At 45.0% G+C, this 16,168-nt stretch overlaps 1 protein-coding gene across 3 annotated transcripts in view; it reads left to right on the top strand.

Moving 5' to 3' along the window:
• Positions 1 to 16,168, top strand: part of ARHGEF9 (Cdc42 guanine nucleotide exchange factor 9) — a 400,716-nt gene that overhangs the window by 215,404 nt on the left and 169,144 nt on the right. Inside the window, exon 1 of one of the 3 annotated variants that reach the window (XM_040442124.1) lies at positions 2,481 to 2,973. The exons of the other annotated variants lie outside the window; for them this stretch is intronic. The gene's annotated coding sequence lies outside the window, so the exon portion shown is untranslated. Of the gene's footprint in view, positions 1 to 2,480; positions 2,974 to 16,168 lie in introns of those variants that run through there. 3 annotated transcript variants of the gene reach the window in all.

Below are 16,168 nucleotides of genomic sequence, written 5' to 3'. Positions count from 1 at the left end.
CACACTCAACATCAGCAGCAAGTCCAACCCTTAATGACCCCCACAATCCCTGGGGGGGGGGGGTTGATGTAGTAGCAGGCAGGAAAGCACACACTGTCCCCCTGTCCTATATGAGCCCCCCCCCCCCCCAAATACCTGTAAGTTCTGTTAGTTGCTTGGCTTTGGCTGTGGCTGCTGGCTGGGGCTCCGCCTCCTTCCTCTTTCTGCCTGTGCGGCAGCTGCATCACGCTCCAGCAGCCACTGGTCTGCTCTGTTAAAGAGACAGGCAGGCCAGGCAGCAGAGCGGAGTGCAGAGCGGCCGCGGGCCCCGCCCCCTCCTCACTCCGGACAGTGACTCCGTGCTGTTACATGGCCTCCGTGCTGTTATATGGCCGGCAGGCGGCGGCGGCAACAAAATATAGGGGGCCCAAGTAAAATCCAAGTAAAATGCTGCTTGGGCCCCCCAGGAGCAACTGGGCCCGGGGCAGCTGCCCCTTTTGCCCTGCGGTAAAGACGGCCCTGACTGCCTGTCTCCCACAGCGCACTGCGGAGAGAAATAGAGCATTGCACTGGGTTGCTAAGGATGAAGTCTCATCACTAGGGGATTTGGCTGGGCAGTGCGTTTTTTCCCGCCGAAGATGAGGATCACGCCACTGCAGCCCGGACAGGTAATGCATTACGAAACCACTTGGAATGAACCTATGTATCTTAAAAGGCTGAATATGGGTAGGAAATAGTTAACTGGCAGTTCTTTTTTATAGTTGCAACATAGTTGGGCTGGCCCTAACTTCCCCTGGCTGGTTAGTAGTTGTTGGCAAGAAGGCCAAGCATAAAGACATGCATGCTATTGCTGGTGTGTAAGCCAGACAAGTTAAAGCAGAAGAAAATAATTCTTCTGCAGGGAGACATCATCCATGTGTGATTTCAACCTGCCAGAAAAGCAACTTTTTTTAAGGACCAACCTCTGAGAGAAAGAAGCATTACATTTTTACAGAAGGTTGAGGACCATTCAGAAAGGGCAGTGCTTTTACAAAGTCAGTAAAATTTGATGCACATTTACAGCTTCAGACTTCATTGTCCATGGTTTTGGTTATGTTTCTTCTGGCAGCTGCCACACTACTGAGGCAGACTGGCCATCTGATTTAGGACTGCACCCTGCAGTTGAGCATTGCAGAGTTAAATATGGAGAGTTTGCACAACTTTTGAAGATTGCTTATATCTATGGAAAGAAACGTAGGGAGGGCAATCATAGCACCCACCTCCTATATCCAGCCTTTGAGAAAAGTCTACTGTGTGATATAATTGGGAAATGTGCCCACTGCTTGTATTTGCACTGTGCACCCATCATCCACTCAATAAAAGAGAGACTATATTCTATTAAAATGAAGCTGGCCTGGTCATTGGTCTCCATATCTCATCTCCTACCTTGCACCCTGCTGCTCATCTAATATCAAGGGCACCCCAGCCACCACTAGGCAGGGAACCCCAAAGTCCAGGGTGTGTCATGAGGTGAAGAAGGATTGGCCATTCAAAGCACTGCACTGGGAGAGCGCTGGATCAGGATTAGTCACTGTGAGAACTAAGACCACCCTTATAGCCACCACCACTCCTCCCAAGCTGGCCTGTGCGCAGGAGCGTAGCTATAGGGGGTGCAGAGGTAGCAGGCCCAGGAGCCTGAGGGAGCCCAGGACCCTTGTATAAGAAGACACTGGTATTATAGAAAGTGCATGCTGGTCAAGTTACACTTCTGGCTGAAGGGAAGGGGTTAGGTCAAGAATTTGACATGAGGGGGCGGTAGGCAGCATGAAGGCTATGTGCTCCTCTGCCCCTTGCCACAAAGCAGTGTATGGGAAGTATATTAGCTATGGAGGCTGCTAAATGATGTGTTCTGGACAGGGGCAGGTCCTCTAACGCTTAGGATGAAGAAAGACATCTGAAACTGTGACTTTACAACATCATTTAAATGGGATTGGCTAATACACACTGAAGAGAACATTTGGTTGACAGACGCGCTTTAATATCAAGATACTGGTCATCCATTATTGATCATAGTGACCTGGACCCGTTCATTTTATAAGGATCCCCCTGCCGGTTCCTTCTGATTCGTGTTCAAAACCGCCCCCTTCAGTTCTCTACTTTCCACCCCCTTGCCCCTCTCACACATTCCTGTCACTCTGTGCCCAAGCACTCCTCCCTTGCTGATATAAAGAGATGCTCTGTATGCATTGCAGCAGCTTCATCCATCTTATCATACCCACTGTTGCCTCGAAAAAAGGATTAATCACCATCCTTGGTCCCAGCTCTCTGATTGACAGTTAAATCCCTATGCCTCCTGCTTAGCATGCGTCCAGCCCGCCTTTCATGACACTGCCGCTGCCTCTCTCGCAGAGCCGCAGCAGCCCCAGAAGCAGCTTCCAAATCTGTGGAGGGCTCATCTCATGCACAGCCCTATCTGCACGGAATCCAATTAAAACACAGGAGAGACACGAGCAGCTCTACTCTCTTCTTTTTTTTTTTCTGCTAAAGATTTCTGCATTTTCAAGTCCCAGCTGACGTCCCCCCTCTCTACACTCCATAAGTGCTTTTAGCAAAGGCATAAAAAAAAGAGAGAGATCTGATTAAAGAGGGGAAGGGGGGGGAACAAAAAACGGTGAAGGAAGAAAGAGAAGCTTTATGTCCCCCTTCTACTCTAACATGTTGGATGTATGGACAGTTTCGCAGAGCAAAGGTTGACACCTCAAAATCTTCCAGCCCCCCGCCTCGACCGTTATAATGTATTGCACTGCACTATGACCTTGGATGTCCAAACGGTGGTGGTTTTTGCAGTGATCGTGGTCTTGCTGCTGGTGAACGTGATTCTTATGTTTTTCCTGGGCACTCGGTAAACGGATTTCTCCCTTGGAGCTGTCGGCAGGAGCCTACGAGAGAAAGAGAGCACAATACCGTACCGAGCACGCAATGCCGTCGAGGTTCACCATGGACTCGCTGTGATATGTATGACGTTGCTATATTATCTCTGTCTAAACCTTTTTTGTGTGTGTGTGTGTCATATTAAACCCTTCCAGTGCCGGGGGTGGGGGGCTTCTCGTAACGTATTGGCCAGCATTTTATGTCAGCCCTTCGACGTTAAGGGTTAAGACTTCCTAACGGTGTAATCCCTTAGTGCTCTGCCTTAGATGTGTAGAAATAGGGATGAAGTCCGTCGGACCAGAACGGAAATCATTGGCATCCTCATCTTTCCCTTTCCTATGTAATCTGCACTTAGATAAGCACATTTCCTTTAGCGGTGGGTGACAAATCTCTGCTTACATTGTCACCATTTGCTTCTATCTGCTTATGAGCGTTCTCTGACTTAGACCAATGCAGAAAAGGGGGGATATTAATCAAGATAGACCTGTATTGCTAGTCCTTATGGTGGGTTTCACACAATGAGAAGTTAACATGACGTGAAATGATGGTCTCTTAATGGGGAGGGGGCACAGAATGGCAAAATACTGATGTAGCAGGCTTTATTGTGCAGGATAGTAGAGCTGAGATTGTCTATGTATTACGACTGACTTTATAACTTGGTACCCAGAGCAAGATCGGAGGTTTTACATAGGACTGAAGATAAACCTATGGTATTTTCTTAACTCAGTAAGCTATCCAAGCGCACAAACAGTTAAACGACCGATTCAGCTTTGGCAGTAGCGTACGTAGTAATCTGGCCTGAATATAAAGCAAGCCAGGGAATAGGTTGCCTTGATAAGGGGCGATGTGTTTTATCTGTCATAAATGATTGGATCTAGAATTGGGTTTTTATTTAGAAAAGCAATGCAGAGCTTTATCTGCGCTCAGTACACAGCAGGGCCGCACTGGGGCTGTGACTCGAATCCAAAATGCAAGGTTTACCAGCCCTCGGCTACTCTTTATAGGGCACATACTGGATGGGCTTGACTTCCGAGCCGTCCACTGACAGGACAGCAAGGCTTCGGCTACCATTGCTGGTTGCTGCTGTGCATCTCCTTCCATTTCTGCTGCCACTGACGCTACAGCAAAAGTTTGTGCCATAAATAGCAGCCTTCATTTAGTACAAGTGATTATCTGCATTTTGGAAAAAGTACAAATCATGATATATGAATATTTATGGAAGGGTGGAGATAATTAAAGAAATCACTATTCATACAGAAATCTGTTAAATTATTTACGGAGGTTAGATTTCAGAAAAAGGTCATAATAAGCAAAGCTTCCTATACTGTACTTACAGGAAGGATACATGTCCTTGTGTACAGGTATTATTGCTGCATTATATGTATCTGTTACCCAACATGGTACTGCTAGCTGGTGTCCTGGTTTTTATGTTAAGTATTCTGTGTTTGGATAAATAGATATGAGATAGATACAGATAGATAGATAGATAGATAGATAGATAGATAGATAATTACCGGACAGATAGATAATGGATAGATAGATAGATAATAGATAGATAATGGATAGATAGATAGATAGATAGATAGATAGATAGATAATAGAGAGATAGATAGATAGATGATAGATAGATAGATAGATAGATAGATAGATGATAGATAGATAGATAGATAGATAGATAGATACTGTAGATAGATACTGTAGATAGATACTGTAGATAGATAGATAGATAGATACTGTAGATAGATACTGTAGATAGATAGATAGTTAGATAGATAATGAGATAACTGATATATAGATATATAGATAGATATTAGATATATAATAGATAGATAATTAATATATTAATAGATAACAGATAGATAATGAATATTAATAGATAGATAGATAGATAGATAGATAGATAGATAGATAGATAGATAATATTAATAGATAGACAGATAAATAGATAGATAGATAGATAGATAGATAATAGATAGATAGATAATAGATAGATAATGGATAGATAATAAAGGATAGATAGATAATAGATAGATAGATAGTTGAGGGACAAACAGGTAGATAGATAATAGATAGATAGACTGTATTGACTCAAAGTACATATATAGGCATCATACCATTAATAATAATATTTTATCTAGGGTCCCTATAACTTACTGAATAGTCCTGCTTCACGTGCAGACCATCTAGTCTTCCTGTACTGACCATATAGGATGGGTTAGAGCTACGTACATGAAGTGAGTTTTGAACAATGGCAGGCTTTGGCCATTGGGCTGTTGTGTTATGAGATGCACACTTAGCCAATACAGTTATACATTACCTTAAAGGGGCGGTCCAGTTTTTTAATAAATTTTTTCTCCCCCCCCCCCCCTTTCTTCCAGCCTGGAACACCCAAGGACAAATCCAGTGTCACCTGCTCCCCGTTGCTCCGTTCCATCTCTCTGTCTCTCTTCACTGGTCTAACGATCCCCGACTGGCAACTTCAGCACAAAAGGGGTCACGTGCACTGAAGTAGCCAATGACTGGCCTCAGGGGTGATATATCCCCAAGGGGCACATCCCTGCTGGGTCAAGTGGCACTTGGGGACACGTCACTGCTAAGGCCAGTGATTGGCTGCAGTACATGTGACCCTTTCTCTGTAGAAGTTGACAGACGGGAACTGGAAGACCAGTGAAGACAGAAGTCGGAGCAATGGGGAGCAGGTGTGTATGGATTCCTCCACAGGTAGAGGGCAATAAAAAAAAATTATATGCATATGAACAAAAATTTATATCAAGTCCAGTAAATGGGTCCTCCTGGACCATTTTATTTATCATGAGTGATGCTCTTAGATGGAAAAGAAGTCTCCGGATATCATTGCAATATGCTGGCAAGCATTCCTCAGCTCATCTGACTTCTCATAGGCATCCAGTTGAATTTTGATTTTAACATAGTAGAGCTGACTTTGTCATTTGGCAGGAAGTGTCACCTGTGATTGTACATTGCAGCTAAACCAAAAAAGTTATCTGAAAGGATTTTCCTTGGGATAGGCTATCAATATCAGATCAGTGGGGGTCCAACTCTCGGCTGATCAGTTGTTTAAAGGGGCTGCAATGATCGTGAGAGTGCTAAGGGCTCTTCATCGTTTACCTCACTCTGTCTACCTGCACGTCGTCCACTTAGCAGTGCCCATGCGGGTTATTTCACTTTCCTGCACTTCCAATGCTAAGTAGACCATGGACGGGTAGACTGCTCCAGGAGTTTGATGCCACCAATGTGATATTGATAGGATAGGACTTCAATATCCTGAACCTGGAAAACCCCTTTAAGATAGCAATATGAGTTATTAGTATACAGAAACAATACAGCCACAAAGAGTAAGGCTACTTTCACACTGGTGTTTTGGCTTTCCGTTTCTGAGATCCGTTCAGGGCTCTCACAAGCGGTCCAAAACGAATCAGTTTTGCCCTAATGCATTCTGAATAGAAAAGGATCCGGTTTGCCTCCGTTCCGTCTCCATTCCGCTCTGGAGGCAGACACCAGCGTTTTGGTGTCCGTCTGACGAAACTGAGCCAAATGGATCCGTCCTGGCACACAATGTAAGTCAACGGGGATGGATCCGTTTTCTATGACACAATCTGGCACAATAGAAAACGGATCCGTCCTCCATTGACTTTAAATGGTGTTCAAGACGGATCCATCTTGGCTATGTTACAGATAATACAAACGGATTCATGCGGTTATATTATCTGAACGGATCCGTCTGTGCAGATCCATGACGGATCAGCACCAAACGCTACATCTGTATGAAAAGTGCAAAGAATGGAAAACTGCTAAGTCTCTGTTGGAAGATAGACCTTAGAGGTTGTCAGACTGTACCCATATTCTTGATGTATACATCCGGGTGTATCTGTAGCCTTTTGCTGCCTAAGGTTGAGGCTAGATAGTGCAGCTGGCTGCACGTGGCTAAGCCACCCCTGTGTGTGGCAGGAAGTGGCGGTAAAATTACGGCATGGCTGCACCTGGTCAGCTTCCCCATCTGGTCTCTCACTAAGGGTCCATTCACACGTCCGCAAAATGGGTTCGCATCCTTTCCGCAATTTAGCGGAACGAGTGCGGACCCATTCATTTTCAATGGGGCCGCAAAAGATGCGGACAGCACACAGTGTGCTGTCTGCATCCGCACTTCCGTTCCGTTCCGCGGCACTCCCGTTCCGCGGCCCTGCAAAAAAAATAGAACATTTCCTATTCTTGTCTGCAGACATGGACAAGAAAAGGCATTTCTATTATAGTGCCGGTCATGTGCAGTCCACAAAATTCGGAACGCATATGGCCAATGTCCGTGTTTTGTGGATCTGCAATTTACGGACCGCAAAACACTTGCGAACGTGTGAATGAACCCTTAGGCTGCATTCACACAACCATATTTTCAGTCATGCGGACATCTGTGTACTGTCTGTGTCCCTGCGGCTAGGGGCGGATTGGCCATAGACCTTACAGGGAAATTTCACTTGGGCCAATGCCCAGGGGGCCACCTGGGTCCTCCTCTCGGTCGGCCTGTGGAAGTTTTTGTGGATGTATTTTATGATGGACTGTGGTATTTGGCTCTGTTGGGGTGGTAAAATGTGCCACAATATGGTATTGTCATCCCTGCCTTCCATCAACTTGGACCCGACTACAAAACGGGGCCACTTTTAGTATTTTTTCCTGGGCCACTTTAAGTTCCCAGTCCACCAACTATAGAACGTGGCCTATTCGTGTCAGTTTTGCAGAGAAGAATAGGAAATGTTTTCAACGGGGCCCGCAAAAAGGTTGTACACGGACCGCATCCATATTTTGCGGATCCGCAATATGCGGACTTCCAAACGGATATGGTCAGGTGAATGCTCCCTCGGCCAAAGTGGAAATTCACCACCTGAGATTGGAAAGCTCATGGCTGGATGTGGCATAGGAGACAGGGTAACATCTGAGAGGAGCTCCTGCAAGCCGATGTAATGGGTCAGGTTGTTTAGTGAAGCGCACTAGACTCCGGCTCCGTCTCCTGCCCCCCGGCTCCAGGAGTCACTCTATACTCTTTACTTAGTTTCTATCGATTTCCCAGAAAATGAAGTGCCAAATTAAATATGATAAGCCTCGTCCTAGTGTCAGAGCCGGGCAGAAGGCTTCCACATGTGGCTGCCGGTGCGACCTCCTGACTGACAAACTGGTGAACGGAGACGTGATCTCAGCTTTCTGCTGTCCTTCTCCCCCATTAAAGGCGGCAGCCACTGCGGATGCGGCCAGGCCTTGGGTTTTGTTAGCCGGCTGTAGTCATGGTAATAAATTGCCAGCTACCTGATCTGAAAAGTGTTCAGCAGAATTATAATCCAACGCATCTTCGCTCTTGTTACCTGGCGTTCGCTGTGAGTCAGATTGCGGCAAGCAGCGGAAAGACCCAGGAGGCCTCCAGTGTATTCATCTTCATTTCTATTGATGATGGAAATAATCTACATGTACAGTGTTATGGGGGGCGGGGGACAAAAAAATATCCGGTTTCGGGTTAAGCTCCAGTGTTTTATATGACTGCAGTATCGCAGAAATATTAGATCTTAACCTGAAAACGGAATTATAAATCTATATAAATAGCATGAATCATGTAATATTGTCCGCCCAGTATTTCTGTCTCTCGATACACAAATGTTGGGTTGCAGCTGAACTGAATGTGGCTAAAATTCATCTGCATTTGACCTTTACTGTATCCCAGGCGAGGAGAATTCCCATTGTGTAATGCACTAAGGGCATGCTTGCCAACTTTTCCAGTTTGGTTTCCAGGAGACTGTCAGCCCCACCCCTTTTATGTATTGCTCCGCCCCCTTTTTTACGACCACGCGCTCCCTCTATGCACATTTGTACTCTGGGGCTACATCTAAGGCTCCATTCACACGTCCGTGGTGTGTTGCGGACCCCCAAATTGCGGATCCGCAACACACCCGCCCTGCACCCCTATAGAAATGCCTATTCTTGTCCGCAGCTGCGGACAAGAATAGGACATGTTCTATCTTTTGCGGAGCTGCGGACCCGAAATGCGGATGCAGACAGCACACCGTGTGCTGTCCGCATCCATTCCGTCCCCATAGAGAATGAATGGGTCCGCACCCGTTCCGCAAAATTGCGGAATGGATGCGGACCCATTTGTGGATGTGTGAATGGAGCCTAAGGGTGCAGCAACCTGGTGCTACATACAGTGACAGTTCATGGAGGGCTCCTTTTGGGAGAAGGCAGCCATAACGTGTGGTTGTGGCCCCTGGAGATTTGCCAACTCTTCCAACACCACCTGGTCCTGTCAATCAAAGTGCAGAGGGTACTGCAATTGCAGAGAGAGTAGAGCCTCTAGGTGTAACGGTAACGCCCACGTTGGTCCTGGAGGCTCATTTGCATATATTAAAACATCATTTTTGTGAGCACATATGAACATAGGACCGATACAGATGCCTTCAGCTGCCAAGTGCACATGTAGCAGGTCAGCCAGTGTCATAGGTGCAAATCTGCAGACAGATGCCCTTTAAGTTTGGACTGGAGAGCATCAATTTAGAATCTAGACAAAATACATTAATGGGGCTCATTTATCAAACTGGTGTAAAGTAGAAGTGGCTTAGTTGCCCATAGCAACCAATCAGATTCTACCTTTCATTTTCAAACCAAGCTGTCAAAAATGAAAGGAGGAATCTGATTGGTTGCTATGGGCAACTAAGCCAGTTCTACTTTACACCAGTTTGATAAATGACCCCAATTCTTTCTTACAATGAACCAGAGATAAACTCTGCAGGACCTGACGTCACTAAGGGAATGATTCTGCACAGTTATTAATCCTTTATTGTAGAATTCCCCTACATAAGGATATTCCCTTTAAGATACCATGAGCTGCATCTTCTCACAGAGAGACTTTTTTATCAATGTTGCTTGTTTTTAGCCCAAACCTAGATAATAGCTTCAGCCTCCCGCCAGGTGTTGGTATGTGACATTTTAGGTTTCAGTGCGCATGCTCTAACATATATAGCCTAGACCCACATATTGTGTTTTATGGAAAGAAAAAGGAAGGTAACACGATTTCTCCTGTGATCCCATGCTTCTCAAGCAGGGGCATAGCTAGAGGCTCATGGGCTCTGGTGCAAGAGTTCAGCTTGGGCCCTCTTCCCTCAGTGCTTTGTGGCCAGGGGCAGGGAGCCATAGCCTTCATGCTGCCTGAGGTAAAAATTAAAACAGCACCTCTCCCATGCCAAATTCTTGACCTAACCCCTTCCCTCCAGCCAGAGGTGTAACTTGACCTGCATGCACTTTCTATAATGCCAGTGTCTTATGCGGCGCAAGGGTCTTTGGGCCCCCTCAGGCTCCTGGGCCCGGTAGCGACTGCCACCTCTGCACCCCCTATAAACTACGCCCCTGTTCTCAAGGCTGTCAGGAATTTCCCGAGCCAGGCAGGTATGGTCCAACTCTAGAAGAATTCTTGCAATTAGGTAAATGTGTGGTCTAATACCTATTCCACTGCTAATAAAGGTGTTTTCTAATGAAGACCACATATTCTCAATTTACAGGATAAGTGATCAACGAGGGTCCGACCATTTGGTCCCCCACCGATCACGAGAATAGGGTCCCGTGTTCTCTCTTTTTCATTTTTTTTATGACTTTCTAGCCATCTAAATACATCTAGCTGTGGGGCACAATGTTGGTTCTAAGTATTCTTCCAAGGAGATGTGTACGGCTTTTCCTCCCCTCGCTGAAACCTGTTGCCATGGCAACGTGCGTCTCCCTATAGACACTGCAACACAAGGTAGCTCGAGAAGTGTTCACAGCAGCTGCACAGGGCAGTACAGAAATGCAGCAAATCTGCCATCCCAGGGTCCATCTCAGTGCCCGGACTTGTCAGTAGCATTTTTGGGTGATTGCAATGTTTTTCTATTGTTATTTTGTTTTAACCTTTCGGAAACCTAGTAATAAGAACAGAAGCGATAGTAATGATAGAGATGGCTGTTGTATTCTGCATTTATATTACTAGCTGCACATGTACCAGGAACAACACATGCATACATCTAGTAATAGGCATTATTAAACCATCGGCGCTGCTATCCAGTGGTTATGAATAATTCATAATCGAATTAGGGAGGCTTTCCTGCTTCTGGGTGCTTTGCTCTGAACATGGCTGCTGATGGAGGATCCCATCAATCTGCAGCTGACACTTACACTGGGGACAGACAGGGGACCTAGCACATGCGCAGTCTGTTCCCAGTGTAAGTGAATGGAGGTTGCTGATAGACGGAACTCTCCATCTCTGGCCATGTTTGGAGGGAAGCACCTGGAAGCGCGGACCTGCATGTAAATATGATCTGTTTATCAGACATCAGTGCTGATAGCTGCATGCATGTGCTGGTAGAGCGGGTAGTAATGTAAACTGGACAACCCCTTTAAGGAAAGCAATCCTCACCCCTAGTAAAGAGCCTGACCCCTTCAACTCTGCCCATCACTGACTTGTTGAGTGCTTTAAGGGATTTTGTGAGATGTTTTAACTGATCCTCTGGATAGGTCATCAGTATTTGATTGGTGGGATTCCGACACCCGGGACCCCCCTGCCGATTAGCTGTTTGAGAAGACACCGGTGTCTTCTCTCTGCTCATCAAGCACAGCGCTGTACATTGTATAGTGGCTGTGCTTGGTATTGCGCTCAGTTTCATTCACTTCAATGGGGCTGAGTTGCGCCTAGGCCATGTGAAACCAATGGCCTAGGCAAAGCTGCAAGAAGGCCGTGACGCTACTGCGAGTGCTAGTGCCTTCTCAAACAGCTGATTGGGTGTCAGACCCCCATCGATCAGGTACTGATGGCCTATCCAGAGGATAATTCATGAGTATAAAAGTCTTGGAAAACCCTGTTGAACAAGGGGTCCCAAGCGCCAGTTCTATGACAAGAGAGTAGGACTAGCATGTGTGATCCCTCTCCATAGAGCCAAACTAGCATTTATTCCAATCATTTCAACAGTTTCATTCACAGTGAATGGGATCGAGGGAGACATCTGACCGTGCCCACTTAGCTGTCTTATTCATCTCTATCGAAAAGAAGCAAAGCAAGCTCGTACTGCTTGATAGGTGAGAACGTGGATTTAGTGGCCTTAGATTTCAGCAATGGCAAAGCCAGTTATCATGGGAAATTTCCACAATCAGTTTTCCTGCACAACAGCCACATTTCAGCGCATCGTCAGAAAAATAAGGTATGCCCAGAACAAGGCCACATTGTGTCATAATGTGGGGGCGATCGCTACTGTACGGTTTGAAGTGCATTGTGTAGTGAGATAGGTTGAACAGTTGTGTCTTTGTTGGCCACACTTTGAAAGTGAACCCATTTTTGCATTCATTAGCATTGTGCACTTCATTTAATCATGGAGCGTGTCTAACAATACTAGGTCTGTTGCATGGTAAGTGTTTTTCCATGGCTGACTGGTTAGTATACTGCAGCAGTATACAATTCCTCCACATTACGCTCACTTTATAGTATCTTGTGAATAGTGACTATGATGACTTCTGGCAACCTTTGTAGCAAAACAGCTAAGGTCTGATTTTTCACAGGAACTCGGGCATGCACGTCATGCTTGATGGCTGAGAATGAGAATATATTGAAATCTTGGAAGAGATAGGCACATGCTTTTATTGAATTTTATCCACTGGTACTTCACTATAGCATGGAAACATACTATACATACATTAAGAGTATGCGTTATTGGACAGGGGTTACTTTGACACATCACATGAACATATATTAGAAGCAATAGACATCTTTTAGCTCCATTTTTTCTTTTATTGGCTGTATTAAAGGGATACAAAACCACATTTTCATATTTGTATTTTATTTAAAATGTCTCTGACTCTCTGTTTGTTTTCTACAACCTGCAAGTATTCTCATGCATTGCAGGCTGCTCAGTGTCGCTCAGTGAAATCCATCAGATAAGTTCTGTGATGGCTCAGTTGGTGTCTCTTTACTCTGATGCACGGCCTGCTGGATGAAGCACTACACTTATGTAGAGGTCTGCGCCTCTACATAACTTTGGCGTATCCTCCGGCAGCACAAAGGGACTTGAGACCATCATGGAAAACACAGCTCTTAATAAATGTCCCCTATAATTTTTCAGTTCAGTCATAGGAGCAGAAGAATAAAATTCAGTGCCGTGACGCATCCGTCACATGATGGAAAACAATGACATCCAATGGACTTATTGACTTATAATGAGGTCTATTGGGTTTCTATCCTAGCGTCTGTCATTTTATCTCAGAAAAAAAGTGCAGCATGTTAAAAAAAATTTTTTTTTAATTTGGTGGAATTTTCTAACTGAGCCTTAAATGCATAGATAAACTTAGCCTAAACTAGATAAAATAAATATACAATTAAAAGTGATGTCAGCTTTTTGAGCAACCAGGAGAACGGAGTAAATGGCTACATACTGAGCTGTAAGAGAGCTTATCTGATAGATTTCACACTGAATGGACCTGAGCACCCTGCATGGTATGAGAATGCATAAAGGGTGCAGAAAAACTAATTCTGGATGTTCTGGATTATTCTGTATGTTCTAGATTATTTTTACGTGCAATGCTTCAACCCTTTGTAAGCCTAGACATGTCCATTTAGCTGGCTTTTAGGAAAAACTATGTATATGAATGTATGTATGCTCTACGTCAAGGATCAACCTTCGGCACTCCAGCTGCTGTGAAACTACATATCCCATCATGCACAGTTTCTTGGCTGCTCTTGTAACTCCCATAGAATTGAAAGTAGGATTCTGGGAGTTGTAGTTTCAGAACAGCTGGGGTGCCGGAAGTTGCTGATCCCTACTCTATGCCATAGGAAGTTACATTTTTACTAGGCTGATTGAAATCACTGCACTGCTGTCCTAATTCTCCAATTATAAGAACTTTTTTGTCTGGCGACTGAACTATGAAGGTTACCCTGAATCTTCAAGTGTCAGGGCTCCATTGATATATAGCCACTAATATGCTGATGGACCCTAGATTTTGTTGCTAGATTGGTCTATGACAAATAGCAATTGAAATCAACTTGTCATTCTCGTGATAAACCAGAACCCTTCCTTCTAAGCGTTCCCATTTTGCTGCGTGGTTTAGTTAGAAATAAAAATCCTCAGATTCTATACTTTGGCACCTGCTTGTGCACCTGCGGTATTGACACTTTAGAAGAACGAACATTCATTCAGTAAAGCCAAATTTTCTAAAATGTTTGTATATTAAATTCGAAGGGTGAATAATTATATGGGACAGAAATAAGGCATTTATGTTACTTTATAGCAGAAAAGTATATTTCACTTCCACCATATACCGTATATTCCAGGTATCTTCTAGTTAAACGTGTATTCAAATTTCACATCTACCTTATGCGTCATGCATGACTGGATTGTGTAGTTGTAATTGGCCCACTTAGTGTTCAGGTCTACCGTAGCCTATGTTCATTCATTTATTCAGTAGCGAGGGGAGTGTTTCTGCACGGGTTTACGCAATGCAGGCAAATTGCTTGTACGTCGTACTATCTATTATCAAATTAAAGGATTTTCCATTTGTATGTAAGTAAAATAAAGCTTCTTCATTGTTCAATGAAAAAGCCTGGCACATTCATTTATATTTCAATTCCTCACCATTTTCAGGATCTCTGCTAGCTGGCATGCTTTTGGAAAGTACTGTAAAGTTGTATAGACTAAAGGTTAAGCCACATGGAGCGGCCATGCTGCAGTTTCAGTGTCCTGCTGCCACATGAGCCACAGCAGCGTCGTATCATCTCATTAGAATACATTGTTTATTCGGTCTTCATTGTTGGTTACCCGCAAAACAATGCGACCATGACTAAGGAGGACCAAATAGGCAATGCTGTTCTAATGACTTAATATGATGCTGCTCTTACAGCCGCACTTACCGCAAGACCGCTGCATCCCAATTGCAGTATAGCCACTCCTTGAGGTCGTACCCAGACACTTCGCACAGCTGGCAGTTTTCTACAATTGTATCCATTCTGGGCAATCGTCACAACCGGCAGATTCAGAAATTTCTTCAACAAATCTGCTCTGTGTGAGTTCACCTTTACTCTGCATTTATCATCCAGAATACAATGCTGGACATACAGGGTACGTCCACATAATATATTATATATTTCAATGTATGGACATATCATATATATATATATATATATATATATATATATATATATAGATACACTGCTCAAAAAAATAAAGGGAACACTTAAACAACACAATGTAACTCCAAGTCAATCACACTTCTGTGAAATCAAACTGTCCACTTAGGAAGCAACACTGAGTGACAATCAATTTCACATGCTGTTGTTCAAATGGGATAGACAACAGGTGGAAATTATAGGCAATTAGCAAGACACCCCCAATAAAGGAGTGGTTCTGCAGGTGGTGACCACAGACCACTTCTCAGTTCCTATGCTTCCTGGCTGATGTTTTGGTCACTTTTGAATGCTGGCGGTGCTTTCACTCTAGTGGTAGCATGAGACGGAGTCTACAACCCACACAAGTGGCTCAGGTAGTGCAGCTTATCCAGGATGGCACATCAATGCGAGCTGTGGCAAGAAGGTTTGCTGTGTCTGTCAGCGTAGTGTCCAGAGCATGGAGGCGCTACCAGGAGATAGGCCAGTACATCAGGAGACGTGGAGGAGGCCGTAGGAGGGCAACAACCCAGCAGCAGGACCGCTACCTCCGCCTTTGTGCAAGGAGGAACAGGAGGAGCACTGCCAGAGCCCTGCAAAATGACCTCCAGCAGGCCACAAATGTGCATGTGTCTGCTTAAACGGTCAGAAACAGACTCCATGAGGGTGATATAAGGGCCCGACGTCCACAGGTGGGGGTTGTGCTTACAGCCCAACACCGTGCAGGACGTTTGGCATTTGCCAGAGAACACCAAGATTGGCAAATTTGCCACTGGCGCCCTGTGCTCTTCACAGATGAAAGCAGGTTCACACTGAGCACATGTGACAGACGTGACAGAGTCTGGAGACGCCGTGGAGAACGTTCTGCTGCCTGCAACATCCTCCAGCATGACCGGTTTGGCATTGGGTCAGTAATGGTGTGGGGTGGCATTTCTTTGGAGGGCCGCACAGCCCTCCATGTGCTCGCCAGAGGTAGCCTGACTGCCATTAGGTACCGAGATGAGATCCTCAGACCCCTTGTGAGACCATATGCTGGTGCGGTTGGCCCTGGGTTCCTCCTAATGCAAGACAATGCTAGACCTCATGTGGCTGGAGTGTGTCAGCAGTTCCTGCAAG

Source organism: Bufo bufo, chromosome 8, assembly GCF_905171765.1.
Source record: "Bufo bufo chromosome 8, aBufBuf1.1, whole genome shotgun sequence".
NCBI classification, from domain to species: domain Eukaryota; kingdom Metazoa; phylum Chordata; class Amphibia; order Anura; family Bufonidae; genus Bufo; species Bufo bufo.
This window is presented reverse-complemented; position numbering and strand designations above follow the sequence as displayed.